At 44.5% G+C, this 20,521-nt stretch overlaps 1 long non-coding RNA gene across 1 annotated transcript in view; it reads right to left on the minus strand.

Moving 5' to 3' along the window:
* Positions 1 to 1,938: 1,938 nt before the first annotated feature.
* Positions 1,939 to 20,521, minus strand: part of LOC127008916 (uncharacterized) — a 33,654-nt gene continuing 15,071 nt past the window's right edge. Inside the window, exon 2 of the long non-coding RNA XR_007761453.1 lies at positions 1,939 to 5,872. This is a non-coding gene — a long non-coding RNA (uncharacterized LOC127008916). The remainder of the gene's footprint in view (positions 5,873 to 20,521) is intronic.

Raw genomic sequence — 20,521 nt, forward strand, 5'->3', positions numbered from 1 at the left:
AAATTCTTATCTCTCTGCATTTGTCTTTGCGGTGGTGAGTGACAAGTTTAGGACTGAATATACCATCGGTGATCTTCAAGGGAGAGAAAACAGGTGATCTTCAAGAAAAAAGGTGACCTTCAAAAAAAAAAAAAATCAAGAAAAAACAGGTGATCTTCAAGAAAACAGGTGATCTTAAAAAAAAATAGAGAAAAAAATTCAAGAAAACATAGGTGATCTTCAAGAAAACAGGTGATCTTCAAGAAAACAGGTGATCTTCAAGAAAACAGGTGATCTTCAAGAAAAACAGGTGATCTTCAAGAAAACAGGTGATCTTCAAGAAAAACAGGTGATCTTCAAGAAAAACAGGTGATCTTCAACAAAACAGTCGATCTTCAAGAAAAACAGTTGAACTTCAAGGAAAAAAAATCAAGAAAAAATCTCCAAGAAAAAGAAAACAGGTGATTTTCAAGAAAACAAATGATCTTCAAGGGAGAGAAAACAGGCATGCATGAAGGGATTAACGTTATTTTTTTCTATAGCGTCCCTATGTGTTAACTGTCATGTATTTTTCCTGCAATAGTGGAAGAACAAGTCAATTAAGAAGGGGGAAAAGAAGAACAAGAAGACAAATTTATCAACAAGAAAAACAAGAGCAATAAACATCATCTTATCAGCTGGAGGAAACTTTATGCTCCTGTTCCTCGACTTCAAATACATAATGCCAGTTCTTGTTGAGTTAGTTAACATTTCGAGACGACAGGACGAGTTTTGGGCCTAAGAATATTGATGATTATTACTAGTTTGAATTACTATAATATACTGTCATTCATTTTCATATAGCAGCAACATCACAGTCACGGAACACAAATCAGCACTTCCTCAGCACTACTCGTTGCCTCAGCACTATAACAGCACCAGTCATTCAAGCATCCTCACCCCCTTCACATCCTTTTCACATCCCCATCCCATCCCCTTCACATCCCCATTACATCCCTTTCATATTCCCATCCCATCCCATCACAGATCAACACAGCATCACTTCATATTTAGAGTCCTCAGCAAACGGCTAAAAAAACATCTCAGCATAAATCAAGCATCCTTTCAACATATTACAAAGTCCCTCAGCATCACAAAACATACAACAGCACCACAACATAACCACACACAAAGCCCAAGTAGCAACATCATCAACAACATTTCACTTCTAAACATCACCACCGCACCACCATCACTATCTCCAGCAGCACCACCACGGACCAACCGCAATCTCAGCATCAAATATATCCCAAGAAAATGAAAGGAACGATAGGAACAGGCGAAAAGCGGACAGTGCCATGTGAGAAACAGTCAACTCAAGACCATCTGCCGCACGTGATAAAGGGGAGGAGAGAGAGCCGAGGGAGAGAGAGAGGGAGATAGGAGGAGAGACAACGAGAGAGCGCGGAGAGAGAGGCCAGGGAGATGGAGGATACCGGCTCACCCCATCAAAATACCAGATCAATATGCTCTCCCCACCGTCCCTCTCTCCTCCTCCTCCTCCTCCTCCTCCTCCTCCTCTTCGCTCCCTTTACCTCACGCCCCCGCCCCCCTTCTGAGTACGAGGAGCGAAAGGCTACTAATTTACCTCACTTAACTGAATGAGGTGTGGGAGGAGGAGGAGGAGGAGGAGGAGGGATGAAGAAGGTGTAGGTGCAGGATAAGAGGCGGAGGAGGAGGCGGAGGAGGAGGAGGAGGAGGAGGAGGAGGAGGAGGAGGCATAAGAAGAAGAGGAGGAGGAAACACAGAAGGAGGCATCCCTCTTGGTAATAGGAAAGGTAGAATGGAGATGGAAATCAAGAGGATGCGGCGGCTCTTACGTGGCGAATTTAACTTCCATCCCTGATTATTATTTCTCTTCACGACTCCTTTGCCTGAACCTGATGGAGGGGAAAAAGATGCTGCAGGAACACGAAGATATAGAGGGGGAGAAAATACTTTATTGTGGCATATAAATATTCCTGAAAATAAAGCATAGATAAATTAATGGGGCAAAAAGAATGAAAAAAAAAAAGAAGAGTTATGAAGTGTAAGGCTGAGTGGATTTCCTTATTAGCTGATTTATCCCTTTGAAATATTAAGAATAGAACATTGGAAACGCTTCTAAGGCTATTAATTACCTCTATTTTTTGTATGTATTCACTCGTAACTCTCTATCAAAACCGGTACGGGAAAGGCTTCAGTATTTACGACGGACAGAATTGATCACGAAGCTGTCCGTGTAGCCTTCGGAGAAAAACACTAAATACACGAGACTTGAAACGCCGTCTATAATTTCCCTCCGAATGAGCAGACTCGCGGCCGCTCGCTGAGGCTGAAGCACCGTCATTATCCCGTCGCCCTTGAAGACACATTATTAGTTTCCGTCTCCCCGCAACCTTTGGCTCTGGAAACACATATTAAGCAGGGTGATTTTCCTCTTAACTCGATGTAGATAGTCTGAGAGAGTCTTATTGTTAGGTTTTTGTTTGGGTGTACGTCTGTGTTTTGCTGTCTTGAAGAACGGTCGTAAGTTTAGGGTAAAGATAAGGCACTCAATGCTAAGAGGTTGATGGTACGTTGCTCTTATCTCCCTCTTGTTACGGAGATACATACGAGAACATTTCAATTAGTTTGCGTGGGGGAGTGTACTACATCCTTTGTCTCGTGCGTTTTCTTATATTTTGTTATTAACTATATGCGATTTTTTTTTATACAGTAGAAGAAGCAGTTCAAGGGCAAAAAAAAAGAAGAAAAAAATAATAATGAAAAAAAAAGCCCGCTACTCACTGCTCCTACATAGAGTCACGAGGAGTGGCCGAAATATAGGTCAATTTCGGGAGGAGAGGTGTCCTGATAATGCGATTTAGAGAGGGAAAAATAACCAGCTGTCTTCCTCTTACTAAGAATTATTATCATTAACGTATTTAAAGAATCACGTCAGTGGTTCAAACTTACGAGTATATCAGCACGATTAATGTTGTGTTATTGTTGTTTATTGCTTTGAAATATTGCCTTTCTCATGCCGAAGATAATCACTACCATTATTAGCAAAAGCCACATTAATGATTTATACATTTAAATAAAGTAATGGCCATAGTTTTTATCGTTATTCATTAAAAAGTATGCTCGTTTTTTTCCAGTGTGGCTATCAACTTGTTATCATCATTCAGTATAAAAGCGTCACATTAAAATAAATTACTCTTTGCAGTCACAACATTAATGTAATCTTCATCATTCGGTTCGTAATAAATTAATCTCTCATGAACGTGTCTGGGATCTGCAAGGGTCACGGCCATTCATGAACACACCTGTGCAAGGCCACCCACACCTGTATGTCGTCACTCAGGTGTAATGTTTCCTCGTCAACAGGTGGCTGCTAAATAAGACGTCTAGACGCATCCTTCCCACGCTTTTTTTCCATTCTGAGGGATAAATATGCGCCAAACTTCGTCGAGTGTCTCCTTTGTTAACTTTGCTCTGTAACACGGAATTTCCCTTTTATCTCTGTCTGTGCATTATTAACTAACATAAAATATCTCTGTTTACATCATTAACCGCATGCAACACACTATGCAACGGTAAGTAACGTAAGAGTAGAAAGTAAAGGAACAAAATAACATGGTTTATGGTTTTACAAGAACTAGCGTGCATGTGTTCAACTAAAGAATGTATAACTTTTGCGATAATCAAGTAACAGCCTCAAAAATTAACATCAATGAAAAAATGTTTGATCACAGAGGCACTAAAGGCTGCGTTACACAAAACTGTCTCCACATATCTGTAAAAGAAAGATATTAAATTCACATAATTCTGAGGATACAAGAAATTAAGTATACACACACACACACACACACACACACACACACACACACACACACACACACACACACACACACGAGCTATGTGGTTTTAGATATGCATTTCTTATTGGTATTTTAGTTTGCTGTATTTATTGAAAGTTTGAAGTGTATTATCATTATTATTATTATTATTATTATTATTATTATTATTATTATTATTATTATTATTATTATTATTATCATTGCCCTCACGATTACCATTTTATCAAGCTCACATTTTCAATCAATTATATCCTTCAGTCGTCAATACACACACTCACTCGTCATAACATTATTACCATGCAATCTCCCTCTAGACCCAAGTTATCTCCCTCGTAGCGTCGCGGCCAAGAGGTTAAGGCAATGAAACCACTTAAGACAAAAACCCGACGCTTGTTTAGTACTTGGTTCCGTAATTGTGGTTCCTCGCTCGTGAACCTGCGCCGGTTAATAAAAGAAGGGCCATCCAGGTGTAGACGGGGCCAACAAGACGATCGTTTGTTACTGTCAGGGAGTTTGTCCGTGTGATTACGTGGTCGAGACAGATTATGGAAGTCCTGCTCGTTCCCGGACTGTAATTTCTCCCCCCCCCCCCCCCTCCTTAAGGAAATCCGGTTTTGAGATGTGGTTGTGCGCTAAGTCGTGTTATGCCTCCGTGTGTGTATGTGTGTAAGAGGGAGGGAGAGAGTGCGAGTGTGTTCCACCTGTCTAATATAACGTTTACGCCTGTTACATTTTTGCGGTTCAGGCGTGTGAATAAAGAATCGTAAAAGGTGTAATTGTGGTGTTCTCTGACGACGGTTGTTAACACTTAGGCTCTCCGGGTAAGCCACAAGCGCTCCTTCTCATCAGCTTCATGACAGCAAGATTCTCGGGTGCGTCTTGCCTTGCGCCGCGGCCTGGAGGCTCTGGGCAGGTGAGGGGAGCCGAGGTGTTCATGGATACAAGGCCACTCCCGACCTGCCTAACCTTTTTTTTTTCTCTATCTTTTTTTTTGTTTTTTGCTGCAGTGCCCACATCCTGATTCTAACACACACATACATACATACATGCGCACACACACACACACACACACACACACACACTACAGCTCTGTTAACTACACACTACATCACAGGTATCATCACACACCGGTGGACTTAAAACTACAATGTGTGTTAGACAGTTGCCATGTATGCCCCACACAAACCTCTCTAGAACCGAATTTGTTAACAATTATCTCACAAATTCGGATCTACAGGGTAGATGTAGAGCATTAACGTTGGTGTTAGTAGGGTGTTAGGGGCTGTGTTAGGCCGGGGGGCGCGGGCACGGCCTCTCCACCTGGGAACCATCACTCACAGGCCCTCCGGTAAATGTTTTGTCTTCATGCTTTGACTCTTACATATTACAAGTCTTTAGGGCTATTGAGCATGATCTTGATATGTAAATGCAAGGAAAACTTAACGTAATCTCCACTGCAATTGATTATACGTTATATATCAAGGTGTCTGAGATAACATCGGCTGCATTCACTCAGCCTCCACAATATTTTGCATTAATCAAGGCTTGCAATCACTTAAAAGAAAATATTTAGTGATTCGTGTAGCACTTAATGTTTCTGATATGTGGAGAAAATTGATTTAACATGAAAATTCGCGTGGAAGTCTTAAACATTTCAAAGCTTCGAGATACTTGACTTTCTCGCCACAAAAAAACAAAAAAAATCTGAGTGGTGGTTGGAAGACGAGAGACGCCCAAGCAGCCAGGCCGAGAGGAAGCAGGAGGAGGACGGGGGACAGGGGAAGGATGTTGGTTATAGGATATTAAACGTGTTATTGTCTTGGGTGACGCTTAGTGGCGGGCGGGACGTCTTGTTGTGTCTTGCAGGTGAGGACGTTGAGGTGTGTGACGGCGGGACGTGGCGGGGCGGGAGGCTGGACGGAGAGGCGGCGGGAGGGATGCTGGGATGCTGGTGGGTGGCTGGGTCGGTCGTGCTGGTCGTGGCCTTGGCGGGAGGAGGCGGGTGCTGGTGGCCGTCCTCATCACGTCAGCTGCAAAATATGAGGCAGTTGAAGCTTTTGTTTAGGATGATGGCGTACTTAATGGCTATCTCCGGTGTTTGCGAGCGTCAACACTGTTATTTGCTAGAGTTATGGTAAAGGTGAGGGTGTGGCGTCACCGGCTGGCTATTGGAGTGAAGATATTGCTGGGAAAATACACTTGAAAATCCAAAAAAAGAATGATATAACTTTTGCATGATACTCGGTTTGTATTTTTTTATTTCAAAGCCAAAGGAGGAGTATACTATTTTGTATTACCTTGTATTACATTTGAACACCTTAAGAACATACTTAGAATTGCTTGTGATGAAACTGGAGCTTTTAACAAATAAAAAAAAAAGGAAGAATTATAACAAAATCAAAACTTATGCTAGACACAGAGGAGGGAGTGACGCTAAGGATGATGATGATGATGATGATGACACTGCCCCTATAGATGAAGTAAAGGCCACGTGGTTGTTCTTGTTACTGTTGTTGTTTTTCCGTGTTCGTGTTGTTCACCGCAAGACTTACGTGACAGGTGCGTTGGTGGCCCCTGAAACGTTTAATCCCGCCCATAAACAACAACGCCAACACAACAGTTAATAAAACGTTTCAAACAGGGATGCGGGGAGACTATAGGACGGGTATGCACAAAAAAATAATGAATGGTGTGGCTAAATCAAAACACTCTGCGAGGTGCGTGACTTTTCAATAAGCTCGATAGTGAGGCTTTTTTGAGTTAATACGTAATTATAGTCAACGGCAGAGGTTCGCTATCACTCACCCAATACATTCACACTTAATACCTGTCATACGTTATCCCCCTATTATCAACATTATCAAATATCCTTCATTCTCTCCCTTTTCCAGTCTCCTTCAGTCTCAGTTTCCTCCCTTGGCACCTTCAAGTTATTTCAAGACGCCCAATACATCTACATTTAATCCTTTATACATGATCTCCTTAACAGCAACATTAACAAATATTCTTCATTCTCTCCCTTTTTCTATTCTTCTTCAGTCTCGATTTCCTCTCCCTCGTCTTCCTCAGTTTAGATTCAGCAGCATCACCACCAAGTTATTTCAGACACCTAATATAGCTACAAATTATCCCCCTAGAAATAACATCAAATATTCTTCTCTCTCTTCCTTTTCCTATTTTCCTTCAGTCTCGATTTCCTTTCCCATGTCCTCTTGCGTTTAGTCTCCGCAGCATCGCCACCTCCAGTTATCTCAAGCCACCCAGTACATCTGTAATCAATACCCCCAAAAGCAACATTATCAGATATCCTTCCCTCTCTTCCCACTCTCCCTCAGTCCCAGTTTCCTTTCCCTTGCCCTCCTTAGTTCAGTCTCCGCAGCATTACCACCTCAAGTTATCCCTAACGAGCCCAGATCGGCGCTGACAGCCTTACAAATTCGCTCAACGGAGACAGCAACGAGACTCCATTGAATAATTCGAAACATATAGAGGTCAGGAGGTGGCTTTGTGTGTGTGTGTGTGTGTGTGTGTGTGTGTGTGTGTGTGTGTGTGTTTTGATGCCATATACTTTACAGCCATGACTCGCTATCTCTGTCACACACACACACCCACACACACACACACACACACACACACACATAAGAGAGAGAGCGAGAGCGAGAGAGGCAGAGTCAAAACGGAGAGATTCTGAGAGAGAGAGGAGAGAGAGAGAGAGAGAGAGAGAGAGAGAGAGAGAGAGAGAGAGAGAGAGAGAGAGAGAGAGAGAGAGAGAGAGAGAGAGAGAGAGAGAGAGAGAGAGAGAGAGAGAGAGAGAGAGAGAGAGAGAGAGAGAGAGAGAGAGAGAGAGAGAGAGAGAGAGAGAGAGAGAGAGAGAGAGAGAGAGAGAGAGAGAGAGAGAGAGAGAGAGAGAGAGAGAGAGAGAGAGAGAGAGAGAGAGAGAGAGAGAGAGAGAGAGAGAGAGAGAGAGAGAGAGAGAGAGAGAGAGAGAGAGAGAGAGAGAGAGAGAGAGAGAGAGAGAGAGAGAGAGAGAGAGAGAGAGAGAGAGAGAGAGAGAGAGAGAGAGAGAGAGAGAGAGAGAGAGAGAGAGATTGTTACTAATTTTCATGACTGGGTGGCGGTGGTGGTGGTGGTGATGGTGGTGGTGGTGGTGGTGGTGAAGGTCTCTGGTGGCGCTCATGGAAGTGAAGGAAGGACGGAAGGAAGGAAAGAAGGAAAGACGGTAGGATGGGAGCGAAAGAGAAGGGAAGTAGGAAGAGAGAATAAAAGGAGATTGAAGTGAGTTAAAGGAAGGGAGATAGTAAGTTAGTGAAGTGGAAGGAAATAAAGGAAGTAAGAGAGGAGGAATGAGTTAGATAAGAAGAAAAGAAGACACCAAAAAATGAAGGAAAGGATAGGAAAGAAGACAAGTGGGAAAAAATAAGGGAAGGAAGGAAGGAAGGAATGAAGAAAGAAAGGAAAAAAAAAGAAGGAAGGAAGAAAGGGAAGGAAGGAATGAATGAATGAAGGAAGGAAGGAAAAAAATGGATAGAAAAAAAGTTAGATATAGAAAAAAAGATCAAAGGAAACAAGGAAAAACAGGAAAGAAAAACGTGTCAAAATCGGCAAAACAAATGCACACAGAGGCGCTTGGTCATGACGTCTATTGATATTGCTTTCTGTTATCTATTCCTTATTGTCTTGTATATGCTTCATAACTCTTCTTCGACTCTTTATCTGTTCGTTTCATCTGCTGCTTCCTGTTGTAGTACTCGTGTGTGTGTGTGTGTGTGTGTGTGTGTGTGTGTGTGTGTGTGTGTGTGTGTGTGTGTGTGGACGAGCCCGGCCATCCATTACCTGTTATGTCCGTGTGCATAAAAAGGACATTTCAAAGCGTGGAACAGAGAATGATAAATGTGTGTCCATTTGTTTGTTGCTCTGCCTGTGTGTGTGTGTGTGTGTGTGTGTGTGTGTGTGTGTGTGTGTGTGTGTGTGTGTGTATGTGTGTGTCACGTGTAACAGCAAATTGAATGTGTATGAATGTTCCCTGTTTTTGCTGCGTCCACTCTCATTTTCCCTTCCCTTTCAGCATCATTCATTCATGTTTTTTCTTCTATTTCATGCAATCACTTTTTTTCGTGTTGCTTCCTTTTAATCCTTCCTTCCTTTCCCTTCCTTTTTGTTGGCTATGTACTAATGCCTCCTCAGTTCTCCTCCCCCTCCCCACACACATCCCTTCGCTTCTCACTCGAATAATTTACCTTCTCTCTTTATCTCTTGCTCAACACCTGTCTGGGTACCTCATTTGTCCTTCATCTTCTTACCTGTGCACTTATAAGGCGTCTCTCTACTTAACTCACTCAAGTATATGATTTTTTTCAGTTCTGTTCTTTTTCCTTTTTTTTAAGGGAGTGTATAATTCATTCTAATTCATTTGTGCCTTTGTTTTTGTTTTTTTGTATTGCATTGTCCATCTCTGTCTGTCTGTCTCTGTTTGTCTATCTGTCTGTTTGTCCTTTTGTGATAATGTATGCTTCCTCTTTCTCTCTCACCTTATTCCTTTTGTCATACTCTGTAGAAATCTATTCCATAATAATTCTCACGATTTCATTACTCTTTGTCTATTCACACTTACTCAGATTTATAATACGTACAGTCTACATATTCACTTATTAATCTCTTCTCTTTTCTCTCCCTCCTCATAATACCGAGTCTCGTAAGTTTAGAAGAGACACAAACGGCCTTCTATTACTCATTGTACGGTGATACATTAGCCTTATTAAAGAGATTTGGGATTAAGATGATAATGACCTACTTAGAGGAAGAGTCTCATAAAAAGTCACCTTCCTCATTGTACAGAACACATCAGTCTAGTTCACTAATATTACAGTTTTGATGATTAATTCTCGCGTAACACCGACTAAACTCAAATTTATCATATGATGTGAATGGACGCAATAAACTCCCCGATGGACTAATCACTCTCGCGCTGTGTATGGAACAAGGTAATTATATACACATTTTATCCTTAATAGAGAGCTACCTTGCAACGGGTGGGCGTGATGGAGGCACTCCCATCCATTACTCGCACCCAGTGATGACCAGCGGAACAAAATAAACCTCCAACGAATTCATAAGAGTGCCACCTATTACCCCCTCCCCCTAACATACATAAACACACACAGGTACTTTCAACACCCCCGTAAAGCATCATAAAAGAGTAATCAGCGTCATGAAATGCAAATATATAAGTCTTGAATCCGTGACTAAACGTGACATGCAGACAGGTACGGTTCAAAATTATACCTGTGTGATTCGAACAGGTGGAAAGATTGGTCAGATAGGTTCTATGGGTGAAGAGAGAGTTACCTGGCGCACGTACACACACACACACACACACACACACACACACACACACACACACACACACACACACACACACACACGCACCTGCTAGACGGTTCTTCTTTACCCCTTCCCTCGCGTTGCATGTCATTCCCCGCGCCGTTAACCCTAATAGCTACTCTTCCTGGACACTCAAAACCTTATTAGCCATGCATTCAGCCAGCCAGGGAGCCGCCCGCCCAGTGCCACACTTGTCCGGGATTTGGCACCATTGTTTTTGTTGTTGTGCCTGTTGTTGTTGTTGTTGGTGGTGGTGGTGGTGGCGGCTGTGCTGTTGTTGTTGTTGTGGTTGTGGTTGTGGTTGTTGTATGTACGTGTCCTGGTGGTGTATGGATTTTGTATTTTGAGGTTTAAATCATTGTTTGTCTGCTCAAATTTTGTGTTCCACTTTAGAAAATGAAAAAAAAGAAGCAAAATATGAAAAAAAGGAGTTAAAATATACTTGCAGGTGTTTAAGTAGAGTGCATGTGTATGTGTGTTTATCTTTAGGCTACTCTTTTTTTTTTTTTGTGTGTGTGTGTGTGTGTGCGTGGTGTGTGTGTCTGTGCGTGTTTGCCCGTGCGTGCGTTCGTGGTATTTGCCGGACAAGGGCCAGGCCGTCACTCCCTTCACGCACTGAAGCTAACGAGGTGCATTTCATCACCGGCCGCTAATAACGTAAAAATAAACTACCCAACGAGAACGAGCCGGCCGGGGGCGACGCTCATACGGCCGGCAGCGCGCGGGGCCAAGGTAGTAATGAGCAGGATGACGCGCTGCCGAGGAGGTGACAAAACTCTCCTACGGTAATCTTGATCGATCCTCCGTGGCTTTCTGTAGGGCCAAAACGGGACACGGAATTAGCGACTGAATGTAATCCCGTGTTCTTAAATATATCCTCGCCTTAGTTCGCCAATTTGAAAAGCCTCCCGTATGTATAAGTTGCAGGGATGTTCATGGAGTGTTTTGTGATGGTAGTGAAAGTTTAACGACTTCTGTATCTTGAACGGGAGAATCACACATGAATCTCCGGTTAATCTTCTCTGTAGCCTTGGAAAACAGTCGTGATGGGAGGATGAGACTTTTAGAAATATGGACTATAGAGGTTGTGGTTTAGTGGCCTCGTACCTTAGATTTTGATTGGTGTGATGTTTTGCTCCTTGCCTTTTTTATGGATTAGATGGATTAGATGTGTCTCCGGTTTTTGCTTATTTATTTATGTCAGTTTGGGATGTGAGATTGATGGTTGCTATTTAGTTTTATTATTATTATTATTAGATGAGTGTTTGTATTTGAAATCGTGGCCCTTGTTTGTGATAATTTCGGGTCTATGCTAATATCGCTGCTGTTTTCATTACTTTGATTGTGTAAATGGGTTTAAGTGGCTATGATTGTGTAATAGGCATCCTGAAGCGCACGCACACACACACACACACACACACACACACACACACACACACACACGCAATCAAGCAAAAGCATAAAACATCTACACAATTTCGCTTCAACTTTTCCTCCTCCACCGTTTACATCCGCAACCTACCTACTCTTCCTCCTCCTCCTCCTCCTCGTTTTCATCCTCCTCCTCCTCCTACCTCTCCTTCCCCTATTCCTCCTCCTCCTCCTCGTTTTCATCCTCCTCCTCCTCCTACCTCTCCTTCCCCTATTCCTCCTCCTCCTCCTCGTTTTCATCCTCCTCCTCCTCCTCCCCCTCCTCCCCCTATTCCTCCTCCTCCTCCTCCTCCTCCTCCTCCTCTCCATTATCATTCATTGCCACTACCACCACCACGACCACAACCGCCATTATTGTTGCTGTTCATGTTGTTGTTGTCATTATTACTTTTATTATGGCTATTGCTTTTGTTATTATTATTATTATTATTATTTTAGTAGTAGTAGTAGTAGTAGTAGTAGTAGTAGTAGTAGTTGTAGTAGTAGTAGTAGTAGCCCAAGTGCACAAAAATAAATCCTTAAGAGACTTATTTTGCTTTATATACATTTCTTATTAACCTTGGTAGTCAATTGCCAGTTCGACCAAATATATAAAAAAAACAAAAACATATAAAAAAAACTTATAAATCTAGTATAAAAAAAAAGAAAAAAAAAGTAAAAGAAACTCGATACTTTATGAGAAATTCCCGAAGGTTTTCTGTGACGTACCATCATGCAGGGGACGAGGCATTCCACACGAGTGAGCAGAGTGGAAGGGAGTAGCCAGGCACTGAATAAACCAAGGATGGACCCATGTTGTTGTCATCCTCGTCCCCTCCACTCCCAACACTTACTCAGGGTCGTATTTTGAGACATTTCGCCGGCCAAGAACACATATTTGACAAGGCTTTCGTAGTAGTTGTGGACATTTCTAGGAGTAGTTTTATGACCCTGGTGGTAGTGTGACCCTTCTTCTGTACCATGAACCTAAAGAGACGCTCATTAGAACCCGACTGATCCCCTCACTGACCTTTAGGAATAGCTGATGTGAGAAGCCAAAGTGTCTTGTATTACCAGCCTTACTCTCTTACCTCCTCTCATATCCCCTTCCTCTCCACTCCCACTTCTCTACTCAATATATTCTTATTTTTTCTCCCATCATCCTCAGCTCCACTCCTACTCCCACAACTCACTCTGTTCTTATCTTCTTTTTTGGCCTTACTTCCTCTTCCCCTCCGCTCCCACTACTCACTCTGTTCTTATCGCCTCTCCTTCTCTAACACTCCTCATCCACCCTCACTCCCTCCACTCACTATTCTTATCTCCTCTCCCACTCCTCCTCGTCTCCACTCCCATACCCACCACTCACACTCTCCTTATCTCTTCTCCCACTCCTCCTCGTCTCCACTCCCATATCCACCACTCACTCTCTCCTTATCTCCTCTCCCACTCCCGCTGTTGCCGCTGTTAGTATTATTTCCCCGAGTGGGCTAAATGGTCTTGTTAAGTCGCCGCGTGGAGGCGTGAACATTACCGTGAGTGACAGTGGGAGTAATTTAGATCCATATACACACAGCGGGAGTAGGTGCATCCAGGCCATTATGCTCCCGACGGCCACTTTAATTACTCCTTCATCAAAACTTAATTGCCTCTCTCGGAATGAACTCCAGTGCGCTGCGTCTGTTGTGTTTCTTTTTTCCATTTGCGTTCCTCTTTTTTGGGGGGAGTGAGGGGGGCTGGGATGGGTTTTGGGGTCCGTTTTCTCGTTTCATATTTAAGGCATTTGTGTTTTGGCGGTGGGAGGGTAGGGGGTACAGAGAGAGAGAGAGAGAGAGAGAGAGAAAGAGAGAAAGAGAAAGAGAAAGAGAAAGAGAGAGAGAGAGAGAGAGAGAGAGAGAGAGAGAGGGGGGTGATAGGACGTTAGTGAGTCTACCTGGAACACTTAAGTCACGGTTATTCTCTCTCTCTCTCTCTCTCTCTCTCTCTCTCTCTCTCTCTCTCTCTCTCTCTCTCTCTCTCTCTGTCTATCTATTTCTATCTCTCTCTCTATCTATCTACCTATCTCATTTATATTCGGGTCTTTAGCTTATGTTTTTCAATATACCAAAATGTTGATCAATAAACATAACGATAAACCTTAAGAGGAAAAAAAGAATCAGCAAACGTTAAGTAAAAATAAAGATAAACCTCAGAAATAGAAATCAGCAAAAGGTTAAGTGATACGAAAAGAGCCACAAGACAACACTTCGAAATCAACAACGATATGCCACACGAACAACTTTCTCTCTCTCTCTCTCTCTTCCCTAATCAGGACCCAACGCGGGCTTGTTATCTGCGCCGCGACACAAAACGCTTTAACGAGCTTCGCCCAACACCACCGCGAACACCCTAAGACATGAAGGGCCTCGTGTTCACAGGGCCACGGCATCGACCACGCCCACCTGGAACACCCACGTCCTCCCACACACATACACAGAAACACACACACGTACAAACACCCTAACTTCACCCCATCCACACCCACCCACACACGTACAAACACACTCACTTCACCCCACCCAAACCCACCCACACACGTACACAGAAACACACAGACAAACACACATTACAACCCCTCTCACCCTTTTTACACACTCACTCAAGCTTTCACCGCCTCAAGACTCGCCTATTAAAAGTAAAATTAACTGAGATGATAGGAAAAAAATGTGTACATGCTCAACTGAATGAATAAAAAAATAAGGGAACATAATATCTGGATTTTGTAAGAGATTAATCCTTTTATAACAACCATCCTCTACAGTTCTCTACATGGTCATCGTTGACTTCTAAAACGTTTATATATTATGTTTCTGTAAAAAGAGGTAGTTGAAAAAATATCCGTCCCACCAGCACATAAATATCGGAATAAAACTTTCATATCAGGAAAATAATGTGTCTGTAAGTAGTTCTCGGGTGGAACAAATGTCAGGGCTGGCGGACCTCATTGATCAATAAATTCCTCGGATTAAAATCTTAAATTCGGGATAAACGTAAAGAAAAACGAGTAGTTTGAAGCATTATACGATTTGTTGTAGCGATAAACTAGTAATAAAATCGTAATAGAAATAAAAAGTGGGAATAGGAGTTGTTGTAGTAGTAGCAGTAGTAGTAGTAGTAGTAGTAGTAGTTTTTACGGTAAAGGAAACAGCTCCATGGCAAAAAAAAAGTGAGAAAAAAAGTCCGCTAATCACTGTCTCTATTAAATTGCATAAATGAGTAATAATTGTAGTAGTGGTAGTAGTAGTAGCAGTATTAATAGTAGTACCTAGTGGTAGTAGTAGTAGTAATAATAGTGCCAGAAGTAAAAGTGGCCGTAAGACCCACCCTAAAAATAAAAAAAATAAAAGCCTTACCTTGACAGAATAATATGCTGATGAAATTATATATACAGTCACAAAAAAGAGCGACAGGTATTTGATCCAGCCGAGACTAGCTAGGTAATGCACGGCAGAGCAAGAGCTTTATTTAGCTTTAGTAATGACCGTCATACGATAGATTTATGCTCCATCAATTTCACTGATATCTACAAATACCTGCTATTAACTAGCGGTTATATAAAAAATGGCTACGTGCTTGAAAATGTTAGAACGTGATAAATATGCTGTTTTTTTTTCCTGTTTGTCGACTTGCCATTAACAGACAGACAGGTAGATTGATAGGCAGACATACGATTAGACTGAGTTTATGATGATCAGACAGACCGACACACAGGCAATGAAATTAACTGGCAAACATGATTCTCTCTCTCTCTCTCTCTCTCTCTCTCTCTCTCTCTCTCTCTCTCTCTCTCTCTCTCTCTCTCTCTCTCTCTCTCTCTCTCTCTCTCTCTCTCTCTCTCTCTCTCTCAACACGAAAAAAAAAAATTAATGCAGGAAAGGATGCGGTTACCGGCAGATATAGGCGCTAGGATAATAAAAGAAAACAACAATAGAGAAAATGATAAGTAAATGAATGCACGAAGAGAGAGAGAGAGAGAGAGAGAGAGAGAGAGAGAGAGAGAGAGAGAGAGAGAGAGAGAGAGAGAGAGAGAGAGAGAGAGAGAGAGAGAGAGAGAGAGAGAGAGAGAGAGAGAGAGAGAGAGAGAGAGAGAGAGAGAGAGACGGTCGGGCATAAATAATCAAAGAGGAGAGGAAAAATAAAAAGTGATTTACCGCTCGCATATACAGACACGAAAAAAATAAAAATAATATAAAAAATGGTCGGCAGAAGAGAGAGAGAGGGAGAGAGATAGAGAGGACAAGGAGACCCGCGGGGGATACACAAGCTGGTCGGAGGAGGAGACAGAAGAAAAAAAACACAAAACAAAACAAACAAAAAAAAGGGACTAAGCGGAACCTGTAAGCAAAGACAAAACCCGCCGCCACAAACACTGAGGACAAACAGACGGACACAAACAAGGACGAACAGATGAGCCTCCACGGACGACAGGAAAACACGGACACACACACACACACACACACACACACACACACAAGCTTACTGGAGCCATTTATCGGATTCCAATTGTCTTGGTGATACTGAAACAAACAAACGTCAGCTGATATCTCCGGGGCCATCACTACCGCTGTATTTCCCCCGCCAAGAGAGAGAGAGAGAGAGAGAGAGAGAGAGAGAGAGAGAGCGAGGGGAGAGGGAGAGGGAGAGGTGAGTGTTAAAGAGGATGAGGCAGTGGTTGGAGTGTGTGGAGTGCTTTGTTGTCGAGAGAAGGGCAGCGCGAGAGGGTAGTGAAAGATAATCAAGATGCAGAGATAAATGGGCCCGGGAGAGAAAGGGTGAGCGAGAGATTGGTATGCGAGGCGAGGAAGGGACTGATAAATATAGGAAGAAAAAGAGGAGGAAAACAACGAAAAAATAGGGACAGAGGAATCTCAACCCTGGCAACAGCTGCAATAGGCACAGACAGGCTAGTCGGCGCAGTCTTCCTCCCTCCGGTCCCTTCCTCCCTCCCTCTTTCTGTCGCCTCTCCGCTCCTCCTCTCTCTCACCGCCGCCGCCGCTGCCGCTACGATACCGCTCGCTCCCTAATCCTTCCTCTCTATCATCCGTGCCTTGGAAGGAATCCCAAGTATCCCTCGGTGCCTTACCTGAGGACGCGCCGCCGAGGTTTGTCTGGGGTCAGTGCGGTAATCCTCGGGGTCCTGCGCGATGACAGACGGGAAATCCCTTTAGCCCGGCGCCATCGACTGACTCAAGCTTGCCGCCATTTTGGTATCCTCACTCTTTCGATCGCTTTTACGGGCGCTCGGAGCGGACCCGAGCACTCACTAGTATTGTTGTGATGCATATCATGTAATGCGAGGCCCGCCGCATGCACTAGGCCGGCGGGGAGGGCTAGGGTGCATGGTGGAGGGAGGAGACGAAGAAACGGTAAGCAGTTCGAATACGGTTCCTGGGACCGTTATGCGTGGTGGGAGGCGGCAACGGGCAGGGGAGGAGGGAGAGGAAGGCCAGGCAGAGGGAAGAGCAGCAGGAACGGAGCGGAGGAAGAAAGGAGAGAAGGGAGCTGAGTGTGAGGCCGAACAGGGGGGAGTGATGGAACCCCCGCCACGCAACCATTGATCGCTCTGCAAACTACACACAACTCACTCTCCTCCAGCAGCACTCCACACCCTCGGCACCGCCAGTCGGCGCCTCCCGCCGGGTGCTCCCCGCGCGCGCCACCACACTCTCCCCGCCGCTCCTTGCAACACACTGCACCCTTCCACTGTGAAAATCGGCACTGGAGTGAGCCGTGGGCAGGCGAGCCAGCTCCTCTGTAGCGTCTGGTAATGGGTACTCGTAAATTTGAACCAAATGTGGGACGTGAATCGTGGCCATAAATTTTATTACTCTGCCCCCTACGGCCAAGCGGCGTCTCCCTCCACCCCGGGGATGACCCAGCGTGGGTCAGGCCCGCGATGACGTCACAAGACGACGCTCTGTGACTCATTGGGGAATCATTCCCTGCCAGGCGGCCTCCTCACACGCTGCCGCTGTGCTTGCGAGGCGCGGGGGGCGGGGGCGAGAGCGTGATAACGGGGTCGGGCGCACCGGCACCAGAGAGGCATAAGCCCAACGACCCTGCCGGCTGAATTCATGAATGAAAGGAAACGTTCACACTCGCCCGTGACTGTTTTGCTGCGAATTTGATATTGTTTGAAGGGTTTTCTGGGGCGGGCCGGGATTGATTTGTGTGTGGGGCGGAGGCCATAACCTGGCCCTTAACGCTCGTGGTGAGAAAAGGAGGAAAGACAATTTGGTCTCCCCGGCAGCGAGGATTTGTCATGGCGCAACACCCGCCCGAGGAGCGGCGGGGAGGCGGCGACGGAAGGAAATTGCGCTCAGAAAATCTTTGTTCGATACAGCCGTCACTTCCACGGCGAGAGGTGCATTTGCAAGTGCTTGGAGCTCGCGCATGCGTATGGGCACTCACACCTTCACGCACTCACGCACTCACATAACACTTAGACACCCACCCACACATTCTCTCTCTCTCTCTCTCTCTCTCTCTCTCTCTCTGAAGTAGATATATAGCCTCTCTCACACATACATCAGTGGGCGGTGCTGGCTGTGGTATATGTGTGGAGTGGCGCTGAGTAGTAGGAGAAGAGTATACAGCCCGGCTTGTCACTAATTCCACCATCACCATGACAGGCGAGAGACAAAGGGCTGGACACGACGGCGACCACACACGCCATCACTCCCTCCCTACCCAGCACCTCACCGCCCATTACCCTCGTCCCCTTCACTAGCCACCCTCACCATGCCACTTCCTCCCCACTGACCCTCTCCTCCTCTTCTTCGCCCTCCTGATACAACACTTACGCTGCTCAAACAAGAGGATAAAAAGGCTTGAGGAAATATGGGATGGCTATACATACTAAAATTCTTCATACAGGGACCCTTCTGCACACACACGCACACGCACACGCACAGACACGCACACAGGCACACGTACACACCTAGTCCTCAGGTAACGGCAAGACAAAACAGCTTTCCCCCATAAAAGAATCCATTTACTACCCATAAAAGCAAGAGGAACCAGGCGGGCGAGTGTTGCCTCTCCATACACGCACGCTCACACACACACACACACACACACACACACACACACACGCACATACACATGCCTGCATTCTTCGCCCTTACACTATATACCTTTTTTAATCTCACCTTTTCGTCACACCTTAATTAATTGCTCCTAAGGTCAGTTATCGCCGAAACCTGATCAGAACCGGACCGATTTAGCCCTCCATTTTACTTCCTCGTCGCCCATTGAGAGAGAGAGAGGGGGGAGGGGGGAGGGGAAAGAGAACAGGAGGATCATAACGTGACTTTTTTCTCTCTCTTTTTCGGGCAATCTCTCAATACGATTTTTTTTCCTTCGTGTTAACTCCTAAAAACTCAACCTCTCTCTGGTCGCGTTCCAGGGCAAGTGCACACGTGTGAATTTATAGGTGTTTTTTTCGCTAATTAAGAGACCCATTACCTGGCTGGAGGATAATTTATAGCGTCGCATTATCGTTTTATGACCTGTTCACACCCCGGGTCAGACATGGGTGACAGGGGGAGGGGTGGGAGGGACGAGGCGACTTCTTCTCCTTCCCGAGCCGTTAATGGTTTTATTGGACGCGTGTCTGTCACCCTGAATTGAAGCTTACATCATCACGTCTTGTTTTATTTCAGTTTCACCTTTTTTTTTTTGTCTTAGTGCTTCCGGGGAGTGTGGGTGACCAGCTGTTGTGTTCCTGACGGTGTGGAGGGAGGGAAGGAGAGAGGGAGGTATTGAGGGGAGGGAAGGAAGTAAGGAGTTAAAGGAGGAAAGGGAGGGAGGGAGACAAGGGTGAGTGCATGCTGGGAGAAAGGAAATGTGTGTCAAGGGATCGGGGACAGAGAAGGTATATAATTTGAATGCAAGATAAAAAAAAGAAAAGAAAGGAAGCGTAGGACAAGGAAAGGAAGAGAGTAAAAAGGAAAGGAAGGAAGGAAGGAAGGGAGGAAAACATGGGTGAGTGCATACTAGGAGAAAGGAAATGGGTGTCAAGGGATCGGGGACAGTCAAGGTATAGAATTTGAATCCAAGAATGAAGAAAAAGTAAGGAAACAGGATAGGGAATGGAAGGAAGTAAGGAGGAAAAGGAGGAAAGGGAACCATTGGTGAGTGCATGCTGGGAGAGAAAGGAAATGGGTGTCAAGGGATCGGGGACAGTCAAGGTATAGAATCTGAATGCAAGAAAAAGAAAAGAAAGGAAGGAAGTAAGGAGGAAAAGGAGGAAGGGAGGGAGGGAGCCATGGGTGAGTGCATACTGGGAAAGAGGATAAAGGTGTCAAAGGAACGGGGGACAGAGACGGTATAGATTTTGAATGCAAGAATAAGAAAAGAAAAGGAAAGGACACACAGAACAGGTAAAGCCAGGTATAGAAAGCAACAGGTAACAACAGCAGCAGGTATAAGGTAAGGAGCCGCCGCGTGGGAAAGGAGTATATATGCAAGGTGTTCATTGATTATTTTTTTCACTCTTAGTTACGCTTAATGTAATTTATCTCCTTCCTGCAATTATACCATTAGTACTGCATTCCTCCTCCAATTATCCGCGCGAAATAACCTCTTAACCTTCCCCCTACTAATGCCCTCTCGACCCTCTTCCCTTCGTATCCGGCTCTCCTCTCTCCTTATCATAAAGTAATTCTCTCTCACTGATCTTTGTCGCATCAGTCCCATGCTCTCTCTTCCTCCTCCTCTTCCTACTTCTCCTACTCCCACGTTTTCCCTTGTTCCATCTTATCTCTCTTCACGAATAATTTATCTATGTTTATCTCCTTCCTCTTTTTCTTCTTCCTTTGCTTCCTCCTCCTCCTCTTTGTATCTTC

Source organism: Eriocheir sinensis, chromosome 39, assembly GCF_024679095.1.
Source record: "Eriocheir sinensis breed Jianghai 21 chromosome 39, ASM2467909v1, whole genome shotgun sequence".
Lineage (NCBI taxonomy): Eukaryota > Metazoa > Arthropoda > Malacostraca > Decapoda > Varunidae > Eriocheir > Eriocheir sinensis.